Genomic DNA, 10,239 nt, shown 5'->3' with positions numbered 1-10,239 from the left:
CCCTGTGGGGGGGCACTTGCTGTCTAATCTGGGAGATCACCCATGGCATGAAAAATAATATTATTTAATTTAATTATTTTAATGGCATGAATAATAATATTTAGAGGCAAGATTTGACATCACTTAGGAAGGGTATGACAGTATGGTACCGGCACAGGGATAGACATACAGATCTAGGGAATAGAATTGAGAGTCCAGAAATAAACAACTATGGTCTATTGGTTTCTGAGAAAGATACCAAGACTATTAAAGGAGGAAAGTAGTCTTTTCAACAAATGATGTTAAGGACACATGAGTATCCCCAGGCAAAGGAGCAAGCAAGACCTAACTCCATGAATCATGGGTCTAATTGTAAGACTTTAAATGGTTTCTTAGACTTGACATCAAAAGTACAAGAGACAAGGAAAGAAATGGACAACTGGACTTCACCAACGTTAGAAACTTCCATGCTGCAAATGACACCATCAAGGAAACGGAAACATGAGAACGGGTGGTAACCAGGCTTACTGCGAGGATCATTTCACAATTATGCAAACCTGGAGTATTTGGGCACCTGAAACTAATGGAATGTGTGTGTCAGTTACACACCAATAAACCGAAAGAAACACAACAGAATAAACAAAGTGAAAAGATACTCTGCAGAATGGAAGAAACTTACAAATTGTGTGCCTAATAAGGAATTATATCCATAATACATAAAAAATGCTTAAAACTTAATAATAAGAAGACAAATGACCCAATTAACAAGTGAGCAAGAGATTTGACCGGGCATTTCCCCAAAGAACACATACAAATGGCCAGTAAGAACATGAAAAGATACTTAGCATTATTAGCCATTGGAAAACTCCAAGTTAAAATCACCGAGATCGCTCTAATCAAACAGACAAGTATCAGTGAGGACGTGGAGGGAAGGGAGCCCTCAAAACCGGCTGGTGGGAATGTGAAGTGGCTCACGCCTTTGTAAAGCAGTCTGGTGGCTTCTCAAAAGGTCAAACAGAGTTGCCACATGGCCTAGCAATTTCATCCCCAGGTATACACGCAGCAGAAATGAGAAATATGTTTTACCCAACAACTTGGACATGAAACAAACAAGCACTCTGCACGATAACCAAAGCACAGAAACAACTCAAACGTCCATCCGCTGAGGAATGGGTGACTCACAGGTGATAGATCTCAGATCCCTATGCAAAGGATTATGATTCTGCCACGGAAAGGAGGGGAGTATGGACTCACATTGCAACATGGATAACCCCTGGAAACATTATGTTAAGTGAAAGCAGCCAGCCACAGAAGGCCACATATCGTGTGATTTCATTTATATTAAATGGCCAGAATAAGGAAATCTTCAGAGACAGAAAGCAGATTAGTGTTTGCCAGGGACTCGTGTTGGGGGAAGTGGGGAGTGACTGCTAACAGGTATGAGGCTTCTTTGCAGGGAAACGAAGTAATTTACAATTAAAACGTTTTTAAGTTTATTTATTTGTTTTGAGGGAGAGAGACAGAGGCAGAGAGAGATAGAGAGAGAATATTAGGCAGGTTCCATGCTGTCAGCGCACAGCCCGCCATGGGGCTAGAACCCACAAAACTGTGGGATCGTAACCTGAGCCAAAATCAAGAGTCAGAGGCTCAACCGACCCAGCCACCCAGGCGCCCCATGCAATTTGCAGCTGGATATGGGTGATGGACACAACTCTGAGAATACCCTAAAACCATTGAATTTTATACTTTACATGGGTGAACTGTATGGAATTTTAACTGTATCTCAATAAAACGATTTAAAACTAAAAACCATGGCTTGGGTGGTGGTGGAATGACTGGACACAAAGCAGTGGAAGGAGGCTGGGGCCAGACGGAGTCAGGGAGAACTGGAGGTTTCTCCCGAGGGCACTTGGGAGCTATAGAAACTCTTCCGTACATGACGAGATTCGGGACCTGGAGGGGGCTGGCCCCCGAGGCGGATGATCAGATCTGCTTTGGGGAAGGTCCCAGGAGAGGGAGGAGGGGGCCAGCTAGCGGGTTTGAGAGAGCTGTAGCAGGTGTCTTGACAGGACTTGGTAAGGGGCGGAGCGGAGATGGGGAGAGGAGAGCTGTGTGCGGAGAGCCGCGCAGAGGAGATCCTCGGCGCACGCGAGCAGACCAGATGAGCACATGCATGGGACTTCTTATGGATGTCACTGTGGTTCCCAGCCCTGATTCAGTTCCCGAGCGGCCTTCCTCAGATCTCACCAGCATCCCCAACCTTTGCCTCCATGCCCCTTGTTCTTCAGCTGGGGAAAGTGTACGGAAAGTAACATTTATTGGGCTTGTAGCCTGATGGTTCTCTTCACGCATTTACCCCCGAACCAGGCATGCCGTAGGTGCTTACTAAGTACGATTTACACTAATAAATGAGCGAAATGGCATCTTATGTGGTAGGTTTCTTTTATTTTTAAATTTATTTTTATTCATTTTGAGAGAGAGATAGAGAGGAAGCAGAGGAGGGGCAGAGAGAGAGGGAGACAGAGTCCAAAGTAGAATGTGCGTTGTCAGTGCAGAGCCCCATGCAGGGCTCGAACTCACCAACCATGAGATCATGACCTGAGCCAAGGTCAAGAGTCGGATGCTTAACCAACTGAGCCACCCAGCCGCCCCTGTAGGTCCTTTACAATCGTGTAAAGTTAATACAATTACCACCATTTTGATAATGGGGAAGCTGACGCACAAAGCAGCTCAGGGACCTCCCCATGGTCCCGAAGGTGATGTCTTCTAGGAATCGGGGCTGACAAGGCTATGTTAGCTAGCTACTGGATTCTTGGAGGCTCCCAAACTCGCAGACTGTTCATTCACTCGCTAGTTTTTCATTTAAGGTGGTACCACTTATTGGGCTCTGTAGGAGACACTCAGTGCCCTGCTCATAGCCCCTTGGCTTTATCTTGTTAGGACTTTCCAGCCCAACCTTCAACGGCCAACCGGTGTGACGCTTTGCCAAAGGGATTCTGTAGGCACTGAAGTGTTCTCTGCCCACAAACATGGCGGAATGGAATTCAGGGCGCCCCCCTCCTGTCCCCACGGCCTGGGAGTTGGTGGAAACATGCCTTAGCCCTCTTCTTCACTCAGTTCCACACCGTCTCCCAGAGGTCCCAGTAGGGCTGGGTTCCAGCGACCCATGGTGGGAACCCTACAGTGGACACTGGGTCCCACTTGCCACCTCCCTGACAGGTGCCTCCTAGGATGGCCCCACGTGTACCGCGGTCCTTGTCTCGGGGTTCGTTTCTGGGGGAGCCCAAACTCAAACAGGCCTCTCCTCCATGCCAGGCACTAAGCATTGGGGAATGGTTGGTGAGCAAAGTGGTGAGGTCTGGCCTTCTTTAGACTCCCTGGCTCACGGGGTTCACAATTACTACACATGTGAGCATAGAGACTATAGATGCACCCGTTCCTGGGGTCTGTTGCCTCGGAACCGGGGTCTCCCTCCTTCCCCTCTTCCCCATCCTCAGACCAGTTTGCCTAAACCCGACTAATGCCATTGAACTGCAAGGTTCCCAGCAGCAGCCTTACCTTTGACTTTGATTAGCTGACCAGGACAAAGGCAGGTGTTAACCAGGTTTGGCAGAAGCTGATGCAGCACCTAGAACCCAACAGGGGAAGGAGGCAGTAGAGATGGGGGTTCCCCCTCTTCCCTCCCTCCTGAAAAAACTCCTCGTCTGCTCCCCACACCTCAGCTCCAGGCTAAGGCAATTAAGTCATTTGCTGCAGGGGCCTGGAGGTGGCAGTAACATCTAATCACAAACATAAGCAGTTGTATACGGTAATTATGAATTCTGCCTATTTTTTTTTTTATCAGCGCAACCCAGACCAAAGATTATTTTCTGCTTGATCTAATTCTAATTTTGGTCCGTCCTCCCTTACCTCCATCCAACTTCAGAAGGATTGAGATGGGGGCCACTGATGATAATTTGGGGATATGACAGACTGGAGGCCTCTGTTTCCGGGTCTTGTATGATATGGGTTTGACGGAAGTTGATTTGCTACTGTGTTAGGTCAGTCTCCAAGTGGTAACCCCGCGCCATGTCCTGGCCGGCCTCAGCCCAGGCCACCTTTGAGTCTGGATGTCCCTGCTGGCTCCCCGCCCTCCAGTACCGTCCCTTTGACTGGCTCCAGTGGTTCTTTTCAAGAACACGAATCTTCCCGCTTAACCACTCCCCACCAGCTTCTCACCACCTTGCTAAAACCCACCACGCCAGCACCCCAACCGCACACTTAAGAGTCTTCGCATATTCCCAAGTAAGTCTTATCTCATTGACCTCCCACAGGCACCCACAATATCCGCACTTCTCCACTCACCTCACGATCACCTGCTTCCAAGTCGTCACGTATCACTGGACGGCGGAAGATGCTCCCTCACTGGCCACCCAGTTTCCTTCCCTGTCCCCCCATCAGCCCCCTTCTAACCTACTCTCTACCTCCCAGTTTCCTTCTCTGTCCCCTGATAATCCCACTCTAACCTACTCTCTACCCAGCCCCCAGATCTTTTAACACAGAAGTCAAATCATGCAATGCTTTCCCATTGCACTTAGGAAAAAAAATCCGGATTCCTCGCTATGACCCTGCAAGGCCGATCTCCACCTGTCACGCTAAAACAGCATTACCTTGATACGTTACATGCCAGGCACCATGGCCTTCCTTCTCTTTCTCAGGCAGGTGAGACTCAGTCCCACGGAGGGGCCTTTGCGGGTCTCCCTGCCCGCAGCGCTGCTCCCACGTGTGTTGGGCAGAAACAACTTCTATTTCTTATTCATGTCTTGGTGCAAACGCTGGTCCCCAGCGACGCCTTCTGTGCACGCACTTGCCAGAGCAGAGTCTCTCCCAGCCTGTGCTGAGGCACCCCCCACTCTGTATTATGGCGTGCGGGGACAGATTTGCTTACTTACGACCTGTCTCCTGCCAGAATGCGGGCCCCACGAGAGCAGGGACTTTGGTTTGCTCAGAGCTCTTCTCCAGAGTCTCCTAGAAGCCTTGGCACATAGTAGGTACTCAATAAACACTTTCCAAGGGAGTGAACGAACAGCGCCTTTCACGGTTCCTTGCAAAGCCTTTCACGGGAGGCTGCCAGGCCTCTTTTCTCCTGCGACTATGATTATATATTTATGAGGTAATCAGCAATTGAAAAGTTCCCCGTAATAGTAACTGGAGCTTAACACACAAATAAACTGAACACCATTAAGGACGTTTTTGTGGCCACTGGGGTGGATCAAGTGAGCTAATCGCCCAACTCCCAGCAATTAAGTCAATTAACCATTTAGACATATGCTGAGCCATTTCCCGGCTCGAGTTTCTTGGGGGCATCTGTGAAATTTGTGCAGCTTATTTATGGTGGAGGCTTCTGGTCTCCTTACTAACTGGGGTGACTGGGGAGAGCGAGAGGGGCTGCTGGTTAAATAAGAAAGTCAGGGCTGCGGCAGGGATGTGATGAACCACACCCCCTCCTTCCCTGTATCCTGAAAGAATGAGGGAGGTAGCCATTTCTTGCCTTCACTTTCTCACTTGGCATGTTTGAGGCTGTTTGAACACCTGTATGAGTCACCGAGGGCAAAGGAGAGAGGAGAGGAGTGGATGGGGGTTAGACTCGGTCCGGGGTTCAAATCCTGAATTCCACTCTGTAGCTGAGCCTCAGTGCCCTCATCTGGGTGAGGGTTAAAGGAGACTCACAGTGTAAAGTCGTAGGCTGCGCCCAACACACAGAAAGCGATACATCGCCAATGGTTAGGGTTGCTATCGTTACACTAGAAGGTAAGGAGAAGGAGGTAGAAAACCCACAGGTAGAGGAGTCAGGCACACCTGGTTGGAACCCCCATTCGACCCGGCCTTTCTTTGCTTTGTGCAACTAATTTCACCTCTCTGAGCCTCAGTGTACTCATCCGATAAAGGGGTTGTCGGGAAGAGGTTTTAAGATCAAGAGGCCTGACACTTGAAAAGCTCTGGCCTGGGGTCCTCCTAACCTCATTAAATTCTTCCCTCTGCCTTGGCAGAGAAGGGAGTGGAAGGAGGCCGCCCCAGGTTCCAAAGGGCAAGCTCCCGAAACAGAGCCAAGGTGTCCGTCTCCCCTTTCAGAACCGCCGAAACCTCGCCTCGTGTGGGCGCTTTACAAGCATATAAAACAAAGTCATCCTTTCAAGGAGAGAGATATGCTCCCGGAGATAATTAGCATGTATCGATTTGATGTTTTCTTTCTTTCTTTCTTTTGTTCCCCAAGCCCTGCACGAAGCTTTTCCCAGACATTATGTAACTTAAAGCTTACAGAGAAATTCTGTGAGGTGTATTTTAGGGACAAAGAGAAAGACTCAGAGAGGGCAGGTAACCCGCTCCAGGTAACACAGCCGTAACACAGCCAGGCAGTGATGAGAGTCGGGGTTTGAGCCAGGTTCCGGCTGCCCTCACGCACCGGGTTGCCCCTGCCGTGGCTCGCGCGCTGTGATTTCCTCCCCATGGTACTCCAGTTTGCAAAGAAACCAAAGCATCCCTATTTCAAGATTAATCAATGGCTTTTGGAGATGGGCCCTTGCCGCCCTCCCCGCGCCCCCCCTCCCAGCCCCAGCTGTCACCCTCCTCCCCTCCTTCTCTAACTTCCACCCTGCAGGCTCCCAGAAGGCAGCAGGTCCTTGGCTGAGGATGGAGAACAGCCAGATGGATGGGGCTCGGGGGACAGAGACCGAACCTCAACATCAGACACGGTCCCCACACGCTGTTTCCGGGGAGTGAGGCCGGACCTGCCAAGATCCCCAGCCTGCGGGCTCAGCTCGGTGACACCCCTGCGTGGGATTCTGGAACGCACTGCAAACAGACATCCACCCACCTAAAACACGTCTCTGATCTTCCGAGGCCCAGGCAGCAGGGCTGCCCCACGCTGTTTCTTCCTGGCAACAGCCGGCAGCAGCCGGTGCTAGAAAGGGAAGGGAAGAAGTCCCAAGCTGTGAGCATTGCTCAGGCTTCCAGCAAAGGCCGAGGCACTGGTTGCCGGCTCCTGGCTCACTCTGACAGCGGGGTGACATGGGGAGGGGACTTTCCCCTGGCTCCTTCTTATGGACAGAGCTTTGCAGTTGCAAATTTTGGATTGGGATTCGTTCTCGTCTATTCTGTACGGTCACAAAACAATGACTTATATGCATATCTATATATTTTCTACGTGTGGACACATCTATATACCTACGGCTTTACCCATCGTTCTACAGATTCTCACGGTCTCCGGCTTATGAAGTTAATTAAGAGATACGGAAACAAATAGCCACACACCCACAGAAAGAAGGGCAAGATACTGGGGTACTGGTTATCAAACTTAGGCACATATGCAAGAATGATCTGAACACTTTATCCAAAATGCAGATCTCGGGGCGCCTGGGTGGCTCAGCTGGTTAAGCATCCANTGTACGGTCACAAAACAATGACTTATATGCATATCTATATATTTTCTACGTGTGGACACATCTATATACCTACGGCTTTACCCATCGTTCTACAGATTCTCACGGTCTCCGGCTTATGAAGTTAATTAAGAGATACGGAAACAAATAGCCACACACCCACAGAAAGAAGGGCAAGATACTGGGGTACTGGTTATCAAACTTAGGCACATATGCAAGAATGATCTGAACACTTTATCCAAAATGTAGATCTCGGGGCGCCTGGGTGGCTCAGCTGGTTAAGCATCCGACTTTGGCTCTGGTTGTGATCTCAGGGTGGTGAGTCCAAGTGTGGGGCTCCGTGCTGACAGCGCAGAGCCTGGAGCTTCGGATCCTCTGCCTCCCTCTCTCTCTGCCCCTCCCCTGCTTGCACACTCACAAGCGGGCATGCGCACACGCTCTCTCTCTCAAAAATGAATAAGCATTTAAACAATTAAAAGAAAGTGTGGATCTCTGATCCCAATACCAGAGCTTTCAAAGCAATAGGACTAGGTCGACACTTGGGAATCTTGATGTTAAAAATGCCACAGAGCTCTATGTTTTATCCTGGTTAATTTCATGCTGTGTAAATTTCATCTCAATGTCCCGAAAAGACAAAATGCCCAGTGAATCCCTTGCCACAGACCAGAAAATGAGGCAAGGCTTCCCGCGTGGTGGCCCTGTAAACCCTCATAGTATGTTTGATGAAAATGTGCTTAGAAGCACTCACGCGCTGACCCACGGGGGCTGGATTGAGTGGATTAATACAGAAGTTAATTCTAGTGAAATAAAAAAAGTCACGGGTTAATGCAGAAATACACGGAGTAACAAGAAGACACTCTCCCTAAACCACTCTCTTTTGAAGGTCATGCCAATATACATAGTTAAATTAGTTGCATAAGTTAGACTGTGATATGTGTGCTGTCTAGAAATTGTTTCTCTCGCTAACAGTTTAACACAGTCATGGCGCCCTAGTCTGGGAACGTTAAACAGCCTTATCCTTTTTAACAGCTGAGTAATATTCTATTACACGGATATTGTAGGTTGAAATTGCAGCTAAGCCACCGTTTTTACATTTTTACTTACAAAAATAGCCCTTTTGGTTTACTCGACCATTCCCTTGCCATGGGTAATTAAGTTGTTTCCAATTTTCTTCTACGCGATTGTTTCTTTTTCAAAAAGTATAAGTAACACACAATGTTGCAGGGGTTTCAGGTACAGCCTACTGATTCCATAATTCTATGCTATTGCTCAGTGCTCCACCATACAACATTAGGACAAGATTGTTGACCGTATTCCCTGTGCTGTACTTTTCAGTTCTGTGACTTATTTGTTTTATAATTGGAAGTTTGTACCTCGTAATCCCCTTTGTCTGTTTCATCCATCGTCCCCTCCCATCTCTTCTATGCTATTGTTTTTTTGTTTTGTTTTGTTTTTTTATTTATTTCTAGGAGAGAGAGAGAGAGGCAGTGTGAGCAGGGGAGGGTCAGAGAGAGAGGGAGTCACAGACTGAAACAGGCTCCAGGCTCTGAGCTGGCAGTCAGCACAGAGCCCGACGCGGGGCTCGAACCCACGAACCGCGAGATCATGACCTAAGCGAAAGTCGGACGCTCAACCGACTAAGCCACCCAGGCGTCCCCTATGCTATTGTTAACAATGTCTTAATGGTCCTCCTTGAAAATGTCTCTCTAAGCACCTGTGTCAGTGTTACTCTAAGGTAGATTTCTGAAAATAAAATGCTGGCTCAAAGGGTGGACATATTTACACTTTTAATCGGAAGGGCTAAGTGTTCTCTAATAAAAAAAAAATGTCACCCATATTCACTCCCCGTGAGAGGAAGCTGATCCAGGGTAACTGTGTCAAAAGGGTATCTGTCAACAGTTATGCAAAGATATTATGTAATAAATGACCACAAAATCTCAAGGCATACAGCAAAATGTATTTACTCCTGTGTTCTATAAAGATTGTCCCCCCAGTGTTCAGTGTTCGAGAATGCCTATTTTGCAACATCCTCATGAGCAGTGTGTGTTATCATTAAGTAAAAATGTGCTGATTCTGACCATTTGAAACTTCTCTGTTCTCGTAAATTGCATATTTTTAAAATTGGGAATGAGATTTAGCTTGTGTTACGTGCTTATTTGGCCATTGCTATGCCTTCCTTGATTAATTCAACATTCATACACTTGTTTCTTTTTTTCTTCCTGTTTACTCCTTTTCTTTGTTTTCTTAATAACATCCAGAACTCCTCATATAATGTGTGTTAATCCTTTGCCTGATGTATATAAACCAAATAACTTTTCCCAATGTACTTTATGTCTTTAATTTTTTTAATCCTGTAAATATTTTCATTTTTATGGAGTTTAATCACTCTTATGTTTTTTTATAGCTTATTATTTTGTTTTTATACTTAGAACCATCCTCACTGCTCAAGGTCATAAATTGTTAATACCCGTTTTCATTGGAGGGTCATAGAGTTTTATGCTATCCTGTTAACTCCAATCCATCGGTAATTGATTTTGCTGGATGGCTGTGAAGTGACAATTTAACTCTATTTTTGTCTCTAACGGTTAAACAATTGTCCCGCTGCTCTTTGTGAAATCATCTTTCCCCAACTGCGTTGAAATGCTACCTTTATTACATGCAGATTTTTCTAAATCCTCAGGTCTGCTTCTGGACTGCCTTGTTTTTTAAAAATCAATGAGCAAAAATGCTTCCTAATCCTACCCTGGATGACATTTCCTGGGCCCCAGCTCTGCTTCTAAGAAAGGCTTTTCCCCATGTTTTCATTCATTCATGTATCCATCCATCTGGACATCCATTCATT

This window comes from Crocuta crocuta, unplaced genomic scaffold, assembly GCF_008692635.1.
Source record: "Crocuta crocuta isolate KB4526 unplaced genomic scaffold, BGI_CrCroc_1.0 scaffold348, whole genome shotgun sequence".
Lineage (NCBI taxonomy): Eukaryota > Metazoa > Chordata > Mammalia > Carnivora > Hyaenidae > Crocuta > Crocuta crocuta.
Note: the sequence above shows the minus strand (reverse complement) of the source record.